The sequence below is a fragment of the Callithrix jacchus genome, chromosome 4 (assembly GCF_049354715.1).
Source record: "Callithrix jacchus isolate 240 chromosome 4, calJac240_pri, whole genome shotgun sequence".
NCBI classification, from domain to species: Eukaryota; Metazoa; Chordata; class Mammalia; order Primates; family Cebidae; genus Callithrix; species Callithrix jacchus.
In genome coordinates, this window is record NC_133505.1 from 103,841,439 (window position 1) to 103,860,943 (window position 19,505).

Here is a 19,505-nt window from a genome sequence, read left to right on the forward strand (position 1 = left end):
TTACTTGGTAACTGGTATATCTTGTATGTAATAACCACATATTTAGTGGTAAAAATTATTACCTAGACTCAATTCGACTCAAGGCAGTAAGATTAGGCTGTCTACTACTACTACTATTTAAAAAATGCCCAAATAGAATGTATATTTGAATACAGAGTGAAGACAAATGATACTCATATAATAAGGCTCATTGGATGATAAGATAACATTAATATTGATTAATGTGTTTTGAGAATTTATTTGTAAAATTAAGAAACTTGTAATATAGATATGATCAGTTATAAATTAAAAATGCAAATTTTTGCTCGTTTACTTTCATTGTAAAAATGAATTTCTCTTAAGAGCTTTTTAACAGTGGCACAGTCTTAATACATCTTAAACAAATCAGTACCAAGCCTAAATTATTTTGTAGAGTGAGAGGGATTTAAAGAAACTACAGCCACTCTTTTGGTTGACTAAGAAGCCAAATTAATCCTTCATGCATTTAGTTGCCAGTAATTTCAGTTAATTTGTAGCCCCATTAATGAATGAAGGATAAGTTCATATAAATATCTAAGAAGAATCAATATAATGCCTATGTTTGGGGATAAATTAATGACTGTAGAGTGTACAGTTTCATATGGTAAGCTGTATGTGACTTTCCAGACAGATTTGTCAAATAGTAGAATTTTATAGCAAAGAGATCTGGAGATGGGAACAACAATGGCTTAGCCTAAATTTGCCCCATGTTGTAATACTTTTACTGTAGTTGTCAAACAACGAGGCAGCTTCTACCTCAGGGCCTGCCTTTTAAATAACACTCTTTTCAGTATTTCTACTCTTCTCAGCTCATTCAGGTCTTTCAGGCCTTGATCAAATACTACATTCTAAATGATGACTTCCTGCCCATCTTGTATTGTGACCCATCAACACATGCACCCTAATTGCTGTTTTGTTTTTCTCTATGTAAACATATAGCATCATCTGATACCTTGTTTATTACCTATGTATTTGTTTGCTGTCTACTAGCTAGAATTTAGGCTTTATGAGAGCAGATGTTCTGCTGTTATGTTCGTTGGTAGATTCTAGCACATAGCCTAGAGCCTGACAAATAATAACGGGCATTCAGTAACATATGTTAAATAAATGATTTTGGTTTCTAGACCTCTCATATAACATACAGTGTTTAGATAAGGCAAATCAGTTAGTGTACTTGTTTCTGATTCCTTATCTATATGAAAAATAATGATTACTATTACACTTCATTTATTAAATAAAACAATGTGGATGAAAGCTCTTTTTTTTTTTTTTTTTTTTTAGACAGTCTTGCTCTGACACCAGGCTGGAGTATAGTGGTGATCTTGGCTGACTGCAACCTCCACCTCCTGGGTTTAAGCTATTCTGCCTCAGCCTCCTGAGTAGCTGGGATTAAAGGTATGCGCCACCATGGCTAGCTAATTTTTGTATTTTTAGTAGAGATGGGGTTTCACCATTTTGGCCAGGATGGTCTTGATTTTTGACCTCATGATCCACCCACCTCGGCCTCCCAAAGTGTTGGGATTACAGGCATGAGCCACTGCACCCAGCCAAAAGCTTTTTCTCAAGGCAAATGATTGCAATTATAATATCAAATGGCTTTCACACAGCCCTGGAGAGATAATAGATTTTGTTTTGCTTGACTTTTCTGATTAAAAGGAGACCTAGAACCGAGGTAAAATGTAGGCCTTAGTACACAAGTTAAAGCTACATTCCACTTGTCAAAAGAATGTCTATTATAAGTTTTTAGAAATGTAGCAATGAGATAATCTTGTGCTGAAAAGCAAGCCATTTTTATGCAAACAAAAGTGGAGGTGACACTTCGAAGAGAGGTGGAATTTGAGGGATAGAAATGTAAGTAGTCTGAAGGTGGTAGCGTACAAAAATTAACTGGACTACATGAGAAATAAATCAGGGAGTGTCATCTCATTTATAGTACGTTCCTAAAAAAATGGTGCATTATAGTGGAAAGGTAGTGCAATGGTTAATTATATATGTAAACTTGGCTCTGTCATCCAGTTGTTTAGCCAAATACTAGATGTTGCTATAAGGGTATTTTGTAGATGTAGTTAATATTTACTATTGTCAGTTGACTTTAAGTAAAACAAACTACCCTGAATAATGTGGGTGGTGGGCGTCATCAGCCTGTAGAAGGCCTTAAGAGCAAAATACTGAGGTCTTCTGGAGAAGTAATTCTGCCTAAAGACTGTAACCTAGAAATCATGCCTAAGTTTTCAGTCTGCCAGCTTGCCCTGTGGATTCCAAACTTACCAGCTCCCACATTCACATGAGCCAATTTCTTAAAATAAAGCTTTCTCTCTCAGTATATATCTCATTGGCTTTGTTTCTCTGGAAAATGATGATTGATACAGCTAGGTATCTGTAGTTTACAATTCCTGATTTGGAGATTATTTTGAGGGTTAAATAAAACAGTATGCTAATTTCATAGTAAAACGCTAGCACACAGTAGGTGCTCATTCTTATGGTGGTAATGGTGGAAGTGATCTATGATGTGATTACCAATGAAATCTGACCTTCGTCTGATCTTCAGTTAGTCTATGATAGCATCCACTGAGCACCTGAAGTTTGTTGACTGACTTGACAAGTCAAATAAGTAAAAAGATTTCAGTTAATAAGAAAATGGGGTCAAAAAATTAACTACAGAAATAAATGTGTTCACATAACTACAGGAAACACAGTGTTTGAAATGGATATAAATGCTTCACCAAGCAGGCTAGGTTCAAATTCCATCTTTGTTTCTTAACGACCACAAGATCTTACCTGTAAAATAAGTATAATAATACTTTCCCCAAAAGGCTTAGTGCAAGCTTTAGTAAAATAAATTATGTAAACACCCAGGACTGAATGTGTTGTGTTTTCTTCCTCATGTTCCTAAGGTACAATAGGCCAAAACCAAGTTTCCCAGTTTTTGAAATTTAGACTTTAAACCTTGTATGCCAAATGATAAGTCATTTTCAAGTTCCATAATTGGAGTCAAATATATTTTTTATTTTTCCCTCAAGATAAATGAAACTTTATGGAGAGAAGCAATGTGGGTAAAGCAGGAACAGCTTTTATAGTAGTCTCACATGGCCTAAGACTTTGTTGAGAAGGAAAAGGTGGCTTACCTACTGGATAGGACTGTGCAGAGTCAAAACCTTTGCCCCTATGGGCAAGTGTATCAGAGAGTGGGGGTGAAGTGTATACCAATACCAAGGAAATTCCTTTTTTGGGCAGCTTTTAGTGTCTTGTTCTAGTATGTTCAAGAGCAGTAGCATGTCCCAGAGGTGTATTATCCCAAAGCCAACTATGGGATGCTGGTAACAAAAGTGCTTACAGAGCAATGAGAAATCAGAGTCATCATCAGTGTTATAAAACACAATATGTGTTTTATTGTGTCCATAAGATGTGCATTTTATTATCAGTACAAATGAAGATTTGTTCATTCTCTGGAGTATCATTTAATTTGAAATAAAGTAACGAAGTGTGGATCTAATGTCATCTTTTGCAAACATTACAAGGGGGATGGGAAGGAGAAAGGAGCTTTTTGTTAAGAAGGAAGTAACAAAGGAATCTGATTATAATATTATTTCTTGAGAAATTAGCAAGACATATTAGATGATACTTTAAAAAGCAATTTTGGTACTATGGTTTGAAAGAGATATATTTAATCCAAATTATTAAGAAGATAAAGGAATGAATTTATTCCATGTCACCAAAAAGCAATAATAATAATTTTGTAAAAAGCAAAGTGCATGCTTCCAGGTGTGCTGAAAAAATATGTTGGGACAAAAGCTCTGTTAGCACTACTCCAACAGGATGTGCCTGGGGATGGGTCAGGAAGGCAGATAAGTTTCGGACAAGTCAGGTAGGCAGAAGCAAAAATTCAGGCAGGAAATGTTCTGCCAGAGCATGTGGGTTCAGATGCCCAGGGCTGAAGCAGTGTGCATTGTGGATGAGCCAAGAGCATGCTCATTAAGACAAGGTCAGGGCTGAAGAGAAAGGTGAAAGGTGAGAAAGCAACCGGGCTGTGTTTGATGGTCCTGGAAAAGAAGAGCTTCTGGAGGATTGAGGTAGCTGTGAGGCCAAAGGTTAACCCATTTTTTTTTCTTTTTTGGTTGTTAATAAGCTTTATTTGATTGTACTTATAAATATTACAAACATTTTGAAACATTTAGATAATATGAAAATTATAAAGAAAAAGCACAAAGTGAAATCTCTAATTCCATATATTTGGCAAATATGCTTACAAATATATTTTGTCTTCCTGTATATAGCACATACATTTTTAAAAATTTAAATTGGGTCACACTGATATACCACGTATTTTTAAGAATTTCATCTTATTTCAATGACTATACATTCTTCTTACCATTTTCATTTTATGTGTGTTACTACTCATTGGTGAATATATCAAATGAATTTTATCCACCTTTTGTAGATGAACACTTAGACTTTTAATGTTTTCTCTTATGTAAACACTGTTATAATAAACATGCTTTAAAATTGCTGTTTCTTTCCTGATTATTCCAGATGTAAATAAAAAATTTTTATTTTATTTTTATAACCATATGATAGAAAGTTTGAAAAACAGAAGAAGTAAATAAAGTGTTTTTGCTTCTACCATCATAACATATCATTTTGGCTCACTTCCTTAAGGTATTTTTTTGTCCTTATTTTTATCACTTTGACTTTTTATATGCTGTTTATATGCTATATACTGTTCAACTCAAGATGTGGTAGTTTAGCTCAAAGACATCCCTACAGCCTCAGCTATGTAGTTGTTTTTAGTTTTTGAGGTGCCAACATGCATCCACACAGAGTGTAGGGGGAAGGAAGGGAGGTTGTGATAATCAGAGCTTCTTCAGTCCAGGAAAGATGGTGGATATCTAGAATGTATAAACACATCCATCTGAAAATACAATTACATGCAATATATCAGCTGGCTCACTGTTAATAATTTGGTGTTGTTTCTTTCAGTATAGACTATAGTAAATATATTACAAATGAAATGGAAAGCAAATGACTAACTAGGAAAATATTTGCAGCATGTAGAATAGACAAAAGATTTCATATGTTTCTTGAAATGTGACTACATGGCTTTAAATGTCTTCATAGAAATGTATGTGGGGGGGTAAAATATAAATACATAGAAATTTCATATTATGTTTGTGTATGTAAAATTTTATGTAATGTATTTGGCCAATTTCTTGTTGGTGGAAAGTTGGCCCAAATTTTAGTCAATATAATTTCAATCAACATTCTTGTACATAAATCCTAGAAACCGTCTGTGATTATTTCTTAAGAAAAATTTGTAGTGGAGAAATTACTCCATCAAGAGAAATGAATATTTTGAAGGCTTCTGATATGTCTTGTTAGATGAGACTTAGAGATTTTAAAAAATAGGTATTAACACATTTAATACATGGTCTTTGTATTACATGTATATAAAACTATGGTAATTAATTGCTTGGCCATGGGACCTTTTCCAGTTGTAACTGCCTGGCTCTGAAGTAAGCAATGTCAGCAGGCTGCTGTGGCTTCTTTTTTGCTCATGCAGACATATGCACACATGAACGTGGGGAGTGTGCTTCTTTATTTCTACCACCAAGATAGAACCATATTAATGACATTAATCTGTGATTTACTTCTTTCCCTTGTAAAATATAATCACCATCCTATAAATCAGCAGATGATTTTTTGGTAATTTTGAATTGCTTATTATACTCATATATATTTATAATTTTGTATAAATATGATCACACCCTATGTGGTGTTTCTTTTTTAGTGTAGTTATTTTTTGCTTTTCTAGCCCTTCTTCTCTTTTTCCAGTTTTTCCATCTTTCCTTACCTACCTCAGCAACAGACAACATAGTATAGATACATATATGTAAGTGCATAGACAATACACACTTATACATGCATTTATATATAAATACACACACAAATACACACCTACACAAACACACACATGCATACTCATCCATAAATATATCTATGTAAATCTGTTTATCTAATTTATGCTGATTTGTCTATATTTTTTAACAATAATTAATATGCTATATTTTTAGCAGTATCTAACTTTTATGACTCAAATACACCTTACAGAAATTTGAAATCCTTCCAAATCAAAGGTTACAATGTTAATTCACTCTATTATAATGGATATATAGTAGTTTATCTTGATGTACAATAACTTTTTCACATTTACTGAGGGATCTTATATCTTTCAATTTTTGCAAATTTGATCAAGTATTAAAATCTCATTTTGCTTTACTTTTATTTACTTACTCACCATTTTTCATACAGTTTTGACCATTTCTATGACTCTGAAAATTCCATTTTGAAAATTCCTCTTATCTAATACTTTTTTGCTATTGAAGTATTAAGCTTTCAATTTATTATTATTGCTTTCTATATACTAACATACTAACCCTTTGCTTGCTGTATGTGTACCAAATATATCTCTCAATTTTCTGTTTTTTTAATTACCTTGTAGAGATTGTATTTTGAAGAACAAATTTTAATTATTGTGTAGTTAAGTCTATCAGAATTTCTTTAAGTGTTTATCAGATATTGACATATAATTTATGTGTTAGCATGAATTTTCATGCTTAACGTGTTATGTTTAAGAAATTCTCAGGACATAAAAACACTGTATATGTGATGTTTATTTTATTTGATGATATACTCTTCATAGAGGCAATTTTGGTTCTAAATCTACATGTTAAACCAAATTTATATATAATTTTTATTATTGATTTTACATTTTCCATGATATATTTTTATACATTTATTATTAAATAGACTTAAAGAAATCTAATATTTTTATTTATTTGTTGCCAATGGGAATTATTTTTATATTTTATAATTGACATTGACTAGTATATAAGAAAACTATTCTTTCAAATTTTAGTTTAATGATCATGATGCAGAACTCTAATCCCCTAATGGTATTTTTTCCTAGCTTTTTTAGTTATACAAGAATATTATTTGCTAATGATAATAATTTTGCTTTCTCCCTTCCAATAATGATATTTATGCTTTTTTGTTGTTACTTTTCTATTCATATTAAGATGTTTTTGATTGCTTTGTGTTAAAATTATATGAAAAATTCTTTTTTTAAATTCTTGCCTATAGTAAATTCAGCATAGTGTTTATTCTTTTTGCTTTATAAATAACATTTAAAGTATTTATTAAAAATTTTAGCATGGATCTTAAATTTTAGTCAATATACTTTAGAGTTCCTTTGAGATGATCATATAATTTATTCTCTGAGCTACTGAAAAATGAATAGTCCTTGAATTATAACATGAATTTTTACAATTCATATCGTATTATATTTTAATAACTTTGATATATGATTAAATTTTGTGTTATATAGAAACTGTGTATCAGTAATTTAAACATAAAATTTCCACATCATTTTCAAGTTATTTTTGTAAGTCTTTGATATTAGATGTATGAAACTTCATAAGCAGCTAGAAAGGCTTTCTTCATAGTTTTAAAAGAATTATACACACCTGTGATCCCAACACTTTGGGAGGCCTAGACCGGAGCATCCCTTGAGGTCAGGAGTTTGAGACCAGCTTGGTCAACATAGTGATACACTGTCTCTAGTAAAAACACAAAAATTAGCTGTGCATGGTAACCTGTGCTTGTAATCTCAGCTACTCAGGAGGCTGAGACTTGAACCTGTGAAGTGGAGCTTGCAGTGAGCTAAGATAGTGCCACTGCACTCCAGCCTGGGTGACAGAACAAGAACATGTCTGAAAAAAAAATGGGCTTGGTGGTGTGCATCTGTAGGCCACTGCACTTTAGTTGGTACAGAGTGAGACTCCATCTCAAAAAAAGAAAAAAAATTAAAAGAATTATAAAAATATTTGCTAAAAGATTTATGAGATAATATTGCTTCACAACTTTCTTAATTCATTCTATAGTTATTGTCTTAATTGTTTTTAAGTCATTTTTAATGATTCATAGTTTCTAAGAAAATAATTCATTTCAAACAGTCTTGCCAATTTATTAGCATAGTTTACCTGTCTAAATGGGAGAACTGTGTTTATGTTGTTATTTTTATATTTGTTTTTGCTTTTTGGTTTTTCTCTCAGCCACTATTTCTGGTAGAAGAGGCAATTGCAAGACATCTGTAAAGGTTTGAATGTGGTTGTAATCTCAGTTATTAACCAACAAAATTATACTACTTACTCTCTCCATACTTGATAACTAAAAGCGATTAGCATTTCCAGTTTTAGACCACATAATCTTATATTTTAATATTAGTATCAGTAAATATTATTCCAGTATTTAAGACAGGCTAAGACAGGATAGATATTAAAATTATGTTGTAATTTGGATTTCTAAATTTCGATTAATCCTAACTTTTTATTTAAAAAACTGAAAAGGAGGAGGACACTATCTACTTTTCTAATATTCTTTTGCTCAACTATGAACCCAGTCAGTCTTTGCTATCTGGCAAAACTGGATATATCCAGCCACATTTCAACATTCTCTTTAAAACTGAAGCTATAAGCGTATTTTTGGAAAGAATGCTACATGAAAGCATTGTTGCACAATTAGAAGATCCCATACTTAGAAACAGCTTTACATTTGTTATGCAGCTTTACATTTGTTGCATTGTTAAATACAAAATATTTGAGTATATTTCCTATTTTATTCTCTTCTTCAGAAATCTAATTCTGCATTTGTTAGATTTAATTGCATACCCTCTTTCTTGGTTGATAATTGACAATTTATATTTGCCTATACTTTTCTCAAGTTCATTATTCATTTCATCAATTCAGTTTTCAGCATTGTTAACTCTTTATTTGGTTGTTTCTAGCAATATTTAAAATTTTATTGTGACATAATTTCTTTCCTTAAAATATTTTCTTAGCTTGTCCCACATTGTTTTCATTGTCTGTTTTCTTGTCTTCTTTTAAGTTTTAAAATTATAGTGTTAATATTTTCTTTATTTTTTTGAGAGTATCCAGTGATTATCATCTAAAATTTTATATTCCTGGATATGTTCTTCATCAATATATGCTACACTATATTTATTTTCTTTTCTCTGTTGCAGATATGTTTTGCCTAAATAGCATATAGAATTTTGTTTGTTTACTTATTTTTAAATGGGCATCATAAGGAAAAACTGCTACTATCTGAAAAGTAAACTAAATGAATATCATTTCTTTCTGCAATTTCTATTTTTCAATCCTTAAACATTGACTTACAGTACTATAAAGAACCGGGTGATGCAGGTGTGTGGTATCCTCCACTTTATGCCATTATTTACTATTTTACAAAAACATGACCCTGGTTTTAGCTTTTAGTTTTATTTACATGCATCTTGCTTTGCAATGACAGCCCATAATGTAGGGATTAAATTTAAGCTGCTGGGCCTGGCACAGTGTCTCACACCTGTAATCCCAGCACCTTGGGAGGCCGAGGTGGGAGGATCACAAGGTTAGGCAATAGAGACCATCCTGGTCAGCATGGTGAAACCCGTCTCTATTAAAAATACAAAAAAATTAGTTGGGCATGATGGTGCGTACCTGTAGTCCCGTCTACTCAGGAGGCTGAGGCAGGAGAACTGCTTGAACCCAGGAGGCAGTGAGCTGAGATCATGCTACTGCACTACAGCCTGAGTGACAGTGTGAGAGTCCGTCTCAAAAAAAAAAAAAAAAACCAAAAACTAAGCTGCTATCTATACTTCCTTATCCACAATTCATTATGTAATCATATTTCCTGCCCCCATTTTGATTGCCGTATCCACCTTGAACTATATATAACTGCTCTTATTTCTCCCACCAATGACATACATGGCCCATTAGACAAAATGAATGGACAATTATAGTCTCCTTTTGTCTGTAAGTACTAAGATTTGACCACTCCCTTCTTTTTGAAACCTGCTCCTCACTTAACTTCCTATTTCTATCTCTTTTGTCTCGTAATGAATCTCTTTTCCTCAGCCTCTACATAATGAAGTACATTTAGGATTGGTCTGGAGACTTTTTCTCTTCTCTATCACTACTAACTTTCCAAACAATCTTCCTTTAGTTTTAAATATATTATATATACTCCCGACTCCAAAATTTATACTTTAAACTCTGTCTTCTCCTCTAAGTTCCAGAGTTTTATATCCAAACTGCCTACTTCATATCTCTTCCTAAATGTATCATAAACATCTCAAACATATTACATCCAGAAGAAAGTATTCTTTATGTTGCCTATTTTATCTTCCTCCCTCAGACTCTCAATATCAGGAGTTTCACTGTTTCTCAGAAAACAATCATCCACCCAGTTTTCCAACTAGAAGCTGAGCCTCATCCCGATTATTTCTCCAGTCTACACTCAGCAGCCAGAATAATCTGTTAAGAGCATAGATCATGTCACTTCAACTTTCCCACCAAATGCTTTCAACACTTCCAACTTTTATTATAATGATGCTGGAACTGCTTGTTTCACTGTATTTAGTTCATGGGACTTCATTTACTCTTCACCCTCCCTCTTCAAACTCATCTTGACCCTTCCATTGCTTCATCCATATACTTTGACCACACGGTTCTGTTTTCTTTGTTTTTCTCTTCTTTCTTTTTTAAAAAAATTATTTCATGCTTCTTCCTTCCCTTCACTTGGCTTTTACTTTGGCTGAGACCAATGCAGAGATGGAATTCCCCCATCTCTTTGAAAGGCACATTTATTGGCATCCTTTAGTCATCAGCTTAAATGTCAAGTACTCAGAGAGACCTTTATGACCACTGCATCTAAGGCAGTTGCCCCATGTGACATATTTTCTTATGGCCTTTATCCTTATCCATGGTCATCGCTTATTTTAAATGTCCTTGAGGACAGGGACCTCATTTGTCTAATTCACAGTAATATACCCAGCTCTTGGCCTGGCATATACAGGTCTGGATAACAAAGGTAGAGACCCTAAGCACTGATAAAAGGGTAAAGCCCTCCTCCACCAAATATTAGGTTCAAAACATATGAAACTGAAAAAGAGTTTAAGTATAACAAAAATCTGATTTGTCTCATAATAGCTGTTTTCAGTGAATAATATAGTAAACATTATAGTTTTTCTCATATTTTTGGCAATTATATTATGATGGCAGTTTGAAGATGTACTTAGGTTACCTTTTAGATTTTCTTCAATCACTTAATAAGTATTTATTAATATGTTAAGAATGAGTGAATGAGCATGGTAGATTTGTTTTTGAAATAAATATTTCTGTTGTTTCCTAGATGACTTTGGAAAAGAAAACTCCTTAATTCTTATGAAATCCCTTTTCAGTGTGTGGAATTTTCAAAACATCCTGACAGATGTTTTGTGTTTATGTAGAAAGAGAAGAGCCTAGCCTTATGATCAACCGAAAATTGTAAGCACAACAACTTTTTTATTTTTGAGATAGAGTTTCACTCTTATTGCCCAGGCTGGAGTGCAGTGGCATGACGCCGGCTCACCTCAACCTCCACCTCCACCTCACAGGTTCAGGCAATTCTTCTGTCTCAGCCTCCCAAGCATCTGGGATTACAGGCGTGCACCACTACACCTGCCTAGTTTTTGTATTTTCAGTAGAGATGGGGTTTCACCGTGTTGGCCAGGCTGGTTTTGATCTCCTGATCTCAGGCGAAATGCCCGCCTTGGCCTCCCAAAGTGCTGGGATTACAGGCCTGAGCCTCAGTGCCCAGCCAGCACAACTTTGTTCCAATCAAGGATGGCATAGAATACTGACAAACTCATAAGAGTAAGAAAGATCCTAATGAAGGCAGTTGTGACCTTTGTTCTCACTGTTGGAACTGTTACCTTTTTATGGAGGTTCTAAGGAAGTAATTTAAGAAGGAGTATATATTGATAAGAGGAGAGAAGGACCCTGGATTTAAGACTGTAAGGGGTAGGATTTCCATTACTTTTTTTTTTTTTCTTCACGATAGAGTCTTACTCTGTCCCTCAGGCTACAGTGCATTGGCGCAATCATAGCTCACTGCAGCCTCAAACTCCTGGGCTTAGCCACCCAAGTACCTGAGACTACAGGCTTGTGCCTTGCTGATTATTTTTTGTTTTTGTAAACTCTTGTAGTGACATGGCCTCACCATGTTTCCCAGACTGGTCTCGAACTTCTGGACTCAAGCAGTCCTCCTGCCTTAGTGTCTGAAAGTGCTGGAATTACCGGCCTGAGCCGCCATGCCCAGCTGGATTTCCATTACTTTAAGAAACTGTGTATTATTCTAACAGAAGTGTTTTACCTTTATAGTTGAATAAAATATAAGACTACTTAAGCAGTCTTCCAAAATGTACTACCTAGCTGCTATTTAGTCATCTCCAAGAATTGGATCATAGATAGCACTGTTAGATGATATCTTAGCATTGATTTTTCAAGAGGAGCTCAATGTCTTTATCTCAAGGATGATTTTAATTACGAGGTTGTTCTTATCCTTCATATTGTCCGTAGTCACCTACCATCTGTTGTGAATCTTAGCAAGGGTATTAATTTTGTTTTTAGCCTCGCTTTAGTATTCCAATTCCTAAACCTACAGATGATTCAGGGAAATATATTGTTATTTTCAGGTTCATTATCTGGGCTAGTTTTTTGACAGACCAATTGAGATGTTTCATGATAACATGATCTTATAAAAATTATATTGCAAATCTATCATAGGAGCTGCCTTCAACAGGTTGATACATATAAGAAAGTGCTAAGGGGTATAGGCATGAAGAAAGTATAGCATGTCTTTTGCCTTCACATTGTTTATACCTTTTATGGATTTGATGTGGAAAAAGATTAATCTTGCCACATTACACGTTATCTCTGACATAGAAGACAAAGTCAGTAAAGTGCTTTAGTCTCATAGATTTCTCATGATGATCTTTTGTCACTGGAGCAGCATTACAGGAAATAAAGAAATTATTAAGGTGAAACAAACCCCAAAATGAAGAAATGTAAAGGTATAATCACACATGAAATATAACAGAGGTATATTTTGTTGTACATTTTGGGCAATTTCTGTGAGTGGCTGGCTGAGGACATATAGTAAATCTGCCCCTGCTTAGCCAGCTTCCCTGGAGGACTTGTTCAGAGGTCAGAGTCAAGATGAAAACAAAGGTGGTTGTTTCTTTTAACAGCATCAGTGCAGGTGTGTTTTGCCTTACTAAATCTAATATGCTACTGCTAATGTTCACATTTATGGTACAAATAAACACAGGAGTTGGTTATTTGCATAACAAAATAATATGTGATTTTTAACAAGGTTCTTTTATACATTAAGCCTTTCTACCAAGTTCACAAAAAATGAAAATCAATTTATAAAATGTTAATTATTCACCTTTCAGAATCGTAACTATTATGTTTTCTATGAGGTAAAATTGCCTTTGGAAATGATATTTTCAGTGCTTGGTACTTTTCCTAAAGAAAAATAGCAATTAGTGAGAATGATCACTTGACTATAGTTCAGATACCTGTCATATTTTTAGTGAATAAAGGCTTAACCACAATCCACAGCTTTCCTAGAGGCAAGCAGAATTTCCTCTTTGCTGAAGTAATGTGATCAGATATTCTAGTTTTTGTATGCCTTCATACATTACCCGCATCTGCACTAACTGTAAGCAATTGAGAGTAGAGATGACAGGTAAGCCAGAATATAATGAATTACGGTAATCCTAGCAAGAACTAACGGAAGTACATCTAAGGGTTTCTATGTCCCTTGGAGACCCAGTAAGATATATCCTAGAAAGGCTCCTAGGATGATAATAAGATGACTTTGCAACCTGATTAATATGGACATCAAAAACAAAGCTCAGAATCTAAAATCAGTTCAGTATTATGAGCCCTGAGACATTGAGAAGGATATACTAGATGTCATAGGCAAGAACTAAAAAGAAATATAAAGATCGATGTTGAGGAGACCCTATGAGCAATAATTTAGTCTTGTCTACATTTAGCTTTAAAAAGTTGGATGACATCCAAGCCTGAATGTCACAGAGACTGTTATGCATTGTGCAGAAAGCCATCATATGGTCTATGGGGACTTGAAACTAGACCGAAGTGTCATCTGTGCTTATTTGACACAGAAATGTATTGGTTCTAAAGTCAACATTCATAATAAATAACCAAATACAAACATAAAATGATATACTTGTATTTCATATATAAATAAGCAAAGAGACATGCTGGACATACTATTCTTTCTGTAATGATTCTCATGTTGATGAGGGTATATGAGATGTTTTACATAAATAGAAATATACGCTACTTAAAGAACACAGTCCTGCCCTCAAAAAACTTATATTCTAAACAGGTTACAATGTGAATGATTTCTAATTACCATTTACTATTAAATTGTCCCAGGTTTTTCTCCATTTTGATTTTTTAGATTATCCCATAAACTTTTTTCCTATTTTTTCCTCCTCGGTACATTTGAGGAAATGAGGTTAAGAAAAGTGATGTATATAGAACAATGGAGGCTGCAATATTTAGGATTATAGAAACCTATAATTCATGGATTGTAACATTCTGATGCTTAAATGAACCGTGAATTCCAACAGGAAAAAGCTTTCTCATATAAAAATTACAATGCATTAAAAATGTTCAATAATGCAATTTAGTTCTCTATAACAACAGTAAAGAATTAAATCTAGAAATAACATTGGGATAGAATACTGAACTTGTAATGATTGGTTTGTTTTTGCACAAAACGTTGTCTGTTGGACAATAAGGGCTGTAGCCACAAGAATACAGGCCAGAAGCATGTACCGGAATGCCATATTCCAGTCTTCTAGATGTTGGCTACTAATTAATTGATTTGGGTTGTGGACTAGATTATAGTAAGGTGACCTGAATCATTTATAGACTGCCAAATATTTCCTCTTTTATTTTTAGTTTTTCCTGGAAGCTTTATTTCAATGACCAGATTTTATCCAGTCTTCCCCACATGCCCTGACTAAAAGTATTCTCAGATAGCAGTGAACTTTCTTATCCTCAGTCTTCCTGATCCATTTTTCTAAGATTTTACTTACAAATTTCCTAATCCAAGGTTATCTTGAGTTCTACCAAATATTTAATAGCAAAAGTAACGCTATTTCTTTATATTGATCCTGGTAGGTTGTATATATGGATGTTTATCAGCCAACACATTTAACTTTTTGACAATGATGACGATTGGGTTCAGAAATTTTCCCCCTTTTAAAAGTTCACATTACATTGAAATTCTGAGAAATTTAAGTAGTGTAGTGCAATATATTATTTTAATACCTCTATAAGAATCCTTTTGTAATCTTATTTTCTACAAGTTATACATTTATATTTGTAATACCTTGTTCAACTTGATTCATAATCATGTGGCTTATATATAGTAAAAAGTAGAGTCCTCCTGATTTCATTTATATTTTAAATTAGAGGTTTTATTTTATATATGTATTTTTATGAAAACACTTACATGGTACTAGTTTAACTTAAGTAAGAGGGTAATAACTTGGCCAATACAGCAACTTATTTAGTAAAATGATAGTCCTTTATGATTTAGATACATTTATATGCAAGATGTAATCACAGAAAGGGTCACCAAACCCATTCCTTTCACTATAATTGAGTTTCCAATTCATCGAAGGAGTACTGATTTAACATCTAAATAAATACTCTAACTTTGGGTAGCAAACTACTCATTGTGACAGCAAGCAGTTTCTCACTTTGTTCAGAGTGTGTCAAAATTTATGTGTAATGACATGCACTAAGAAGAAAAAACATACAAGAACATATTCAAGGTGAATGGAGCATACATTATTGGATGTGATCTCAAAGTTTTGAATCATGAGTCCAACACTTAAACAAAAAAATCTAACTACAGTGTTTTATATCTATAATGCACCTTTTAGCTTCAAAATTTCAGCAGCTCTGAAGATGCTGTCATAAAAATTGCACCTGTTTTAAAAATCTATTAAGGAATATTGTATGCTTGCTATTTGGTCTAAGAAAGGCCCAGGGTTTTTAATGCTAAATGTAAGTTAATCCTGAAGCAAAGGATTATATTTAAGCTTCTTGTTGATCATATAAATAACATTAATCATGGTTAATTGTGGCTATTCCCATGATTTGTATGTAATTATAAGAGTGAAATTATGCCTAACATTTGCTAAATATTTTTCAAAAAATTTAAAAATATATGCATATTTTATCTAATATTTTACTGTTTTAATAAAGCAAATGTGGTAAATATAGCCCATGGAATACTATGCAGTCAAGAAAAAGAGTATGACCATGTTCTTTTGTAGGGACATGAATGGAGGTGGAGGCCATTATTCTTAGCAAACTAACATAGGAACAGAAAACTCAATACTGCATGTTCTCACTTATAAGCGGAAGCTAAATAATGAAAACACATAGACACAGAGAGGGGAACAACACATACTGGGCCCTTTCAGAGGGTGGAGGGTGTGAGGAGAGAGAGGACCACGAAAAACAACAAATAGGTACTGGACTTTATACCTGAGCGATTAAATAGTCTGTATAACAAACCCCCATGACACAACTTTATGTATATAACAAACCTGTACTTATACCCCTGAATGTAAAATAAAAATTTGAGAAAAAAATAAATTATTTAAAATTTAAAAAGAGAGAAAATTTGGCTTTAGGCCAAAATAAAATCTGTTACGAGATCTGAAATAGAGGTGCACATTATAATTGGTTCTGTAGCCAAGTGGTTCTTAACTTTTATTACCTATATCCATTATTCCTGTATCTTGAAGAATTTTTTGTTTTAAATGCTCTGTTGTTCCTTTTGCAAAAATGATGCTTTTGGGGCTAAATATTTGAAATGTGAAGAGAATGACTTCCTATGAATCATATTACACTACCATTTATCTGAAATAGTTCTACCTTTCCAATGAACAGATTTTTCTTTTGTTCTAAGAATTAGCATATGATTGTACTTACAAGATTAAATTAATTTTGTTAAATATAAGATACGGTTATACCCATGTTTTTTAATCAAATTTTTTCAATGCAAAGTTCAAATTAGTCCTTTACTTCTCAACTAATTAAAACAAAAATGTGGGCCAGGCGCGGCGGCTCACGCCTGTAATCCCAGCACTTTTAGAGGCCGAGGCGGGTGGATCACGAGGTCAAGAGATCGAGACCATCTTGGTCAACATGGTGAAACCCCGTCTCTACTAAAAATACAAAAAATTAGCTGGGCATGGTGGCGCGTGCCTGTAATCCCAGCTATTCGGGAGGCTGAGGGAGAAGAATTGCCTGAACCCAAGAGGCGGAGGTTGTGGTGAGCCGAGATCGTGCCATTGCACTCCAGCCTGGGTAACAAGAGCGAAACTCCGTCTCAAAAAAAAAATGTTGTTCTTCTTTTAAATGTGGTGTGTGTGTGTGCGCGCGCGCGCGCGTGTGTGTGTGTGTGTGAGTTTTGAGACAGGGTTTCACTGTGTTGTCTAGCCTGGAGTACAGTGGTGTAATCATGGCTCACTGTAGCCTCAGCCTCCTAGGTTCAAGGGATCCTCCTATCTCCCAAACAGCTGGGTCCACAGGGGCGTGCCACTATGCCAGGCTATTTCTTTTTTTGTATTTTTTTTTTTTTGTAGTGATTGGTTTTTGCCATGTTCGCCATGCTGGTCCTGAACTTCCAGGCTGAAGCAATCCTCCCACCTTGGCCTCCCAAAGTGTTGGGATTGTGGGTGTGAGCCACTACACCAAGGCCAGTTTTATCCTCATGACTTTATTCTGCACTAACTGTTCTCTGATAAAAGCATTCCAGGTATTTTTGTACTCTAAGAACCATCTACTTAGAATGGGGAAAGAAAGAAGAGAGAGAGAGAGAGAGAGAGAGAGAGAGAGAGAGAGAGAGAGAGAGAGAGAGAGAGAGAGAGAGAGAGAGAAAAGGAAGAAAGGCAGGCAGGCAATTAACTTAGACAGAACTTCAACTGTGGAAGAGGATATTTAATCTCATCAATTTACATTTCTGGAAAATGAAGCTCAGAGATATTAAGTAATTTATCTGAGGTCACACATTTAGCCAGCAATAAAACTGGAATCTGAGCCTTGGTCTATTAGATTCCCAAATTTTTGCCAACCTTCAGCAGTTTGGGGAAGAATCTGCAGGAGCACCTGCCTTGGCCTCAGAATTCAGAAACATATAGATAATATTATTTTAAATCAGAGTCCAGTAAAAGTTAGCAATCTGACAATATTAGGAATATTATTCTTGACCATTATCCATAGGATGAATAGAACAGAGAAAGATAATCCTGATATTGTTCTGTATATATTAATTACCTTAGTAATTTTAAAAATGGAATAAGATTTATTTTTATTACATGAATTTTCTTTTAATTTTATAAAATAAAAGACTAGCACATTATGTTAATTTTATTTGAAACTTTCCTTTAAATTTGAACATTCCCCTACTTAAAAAGGAGGTATTCAGTATTCTGGAACAAGTAAAATTTGTGCTGGTGAGGGGGACATTTAAGTTATATCATTTGAGAAAATGAGGTTTAAGAATTAGTGTAATCACATTTCAGAAATCTCTTCCCATTCACACACCTATCTTTTATTTTGCTATCAAATTTCACTTGCTTTTATATATCCCTTTCTTTTCTCCTGTTTGTATATTTTCTTCTAAGTCCCTTGTATTGCATTTAAGTGTTACTTTATTTATTGTGAGCCTAATGCATTGAATGATTTCATAGAATGATGTGTGCCCTGGCATATTATCTTGTTGAACTATTCAATTAAAGATGATAATGTTGAGCACACTGACACTGCTAAACACTCAGGTGAATGAGCAATTCACCATGAAGTGCAGAAATATTTTAAGTCATCTGCATGACTGTAAGCAATATTTATTTATTTTTTATGAACATACTCAGGCTTCTAATGAATGATAGATATTAGAAAAACTACAAAGAAACTAGAATACATGGAACACTAAACCTGCATCAGAGAAATTATTATTTTATTTTGAATTGTTCCTTGACCTGTACAAAAAGAAAAATATAAATTGCATATGAAAACATTTTGTCCAACATTTATAAAAGTGGTTCAAGTTAAACTGCATTGTACCTATTCATTTCTATCAAGTACATTCCCATAGTTCCCAATCCTTCTTAAAAATGCATCATTTGGAGGCATTTTCCTCAAGTACAATATGTAATTAGTATTGTTCCATTATATTTTGTATTATTTATAATAAAATTTCTTTTTCTCCAAGTTGGGTAGTTAAATGTCCTTTTGGCTGATTAGTGAAATTTTAGCTGTCAAAGCAACGCTTTAGGACATCTGTGGGCAAAACAATTTAAGGGGCATGTGGGTAGCAACTGAAGAAAAACAATCCCTTAATATTGTAATGAAAATTCAAATTAAGTGGGAATACTTTCACCTTCATTTCTGAAAGTTAGTTTTACTGAGAAGATCTTTTGTTCTGTTGGAAATGCCGTGTTTCTGGTAGTGAAGTGCTAGAACTTCTGATTACTTTTTACTATGATT

At 33.7% G+C, this 19,505-nt stretch overlaps 1 protein-coding gene across 33 annotated transcripts in view; it reads left to right on the forward strand.

The window, feature by feature from the left end:
- LOC144582184 (uncharacterized) overlaps positions 1 to 19,505 on the forward strand; it is a 1,185,294-nt gene that overhangs the window by 629,590 nt on the left and 536,199 nt on the right. For 21 of the 33 annotated variants that reach the window (XR_013534406.1, XR_013534408.1, XR_013534407.1 and 18 more), the window contains one exon: positions 1,300 to 1,413. The exons of the other annotated variants lie outside the window; for them this stretch is intronic. The gene's annotated coding sequence lies outside the window, so the exon portion shown is untranslated. The remainder of the gene's footprint in view (positions 1 to 1,299; positions 1,414 to 19,505) is intronic. 33 annotated transcript variants of the gene reach the window in all.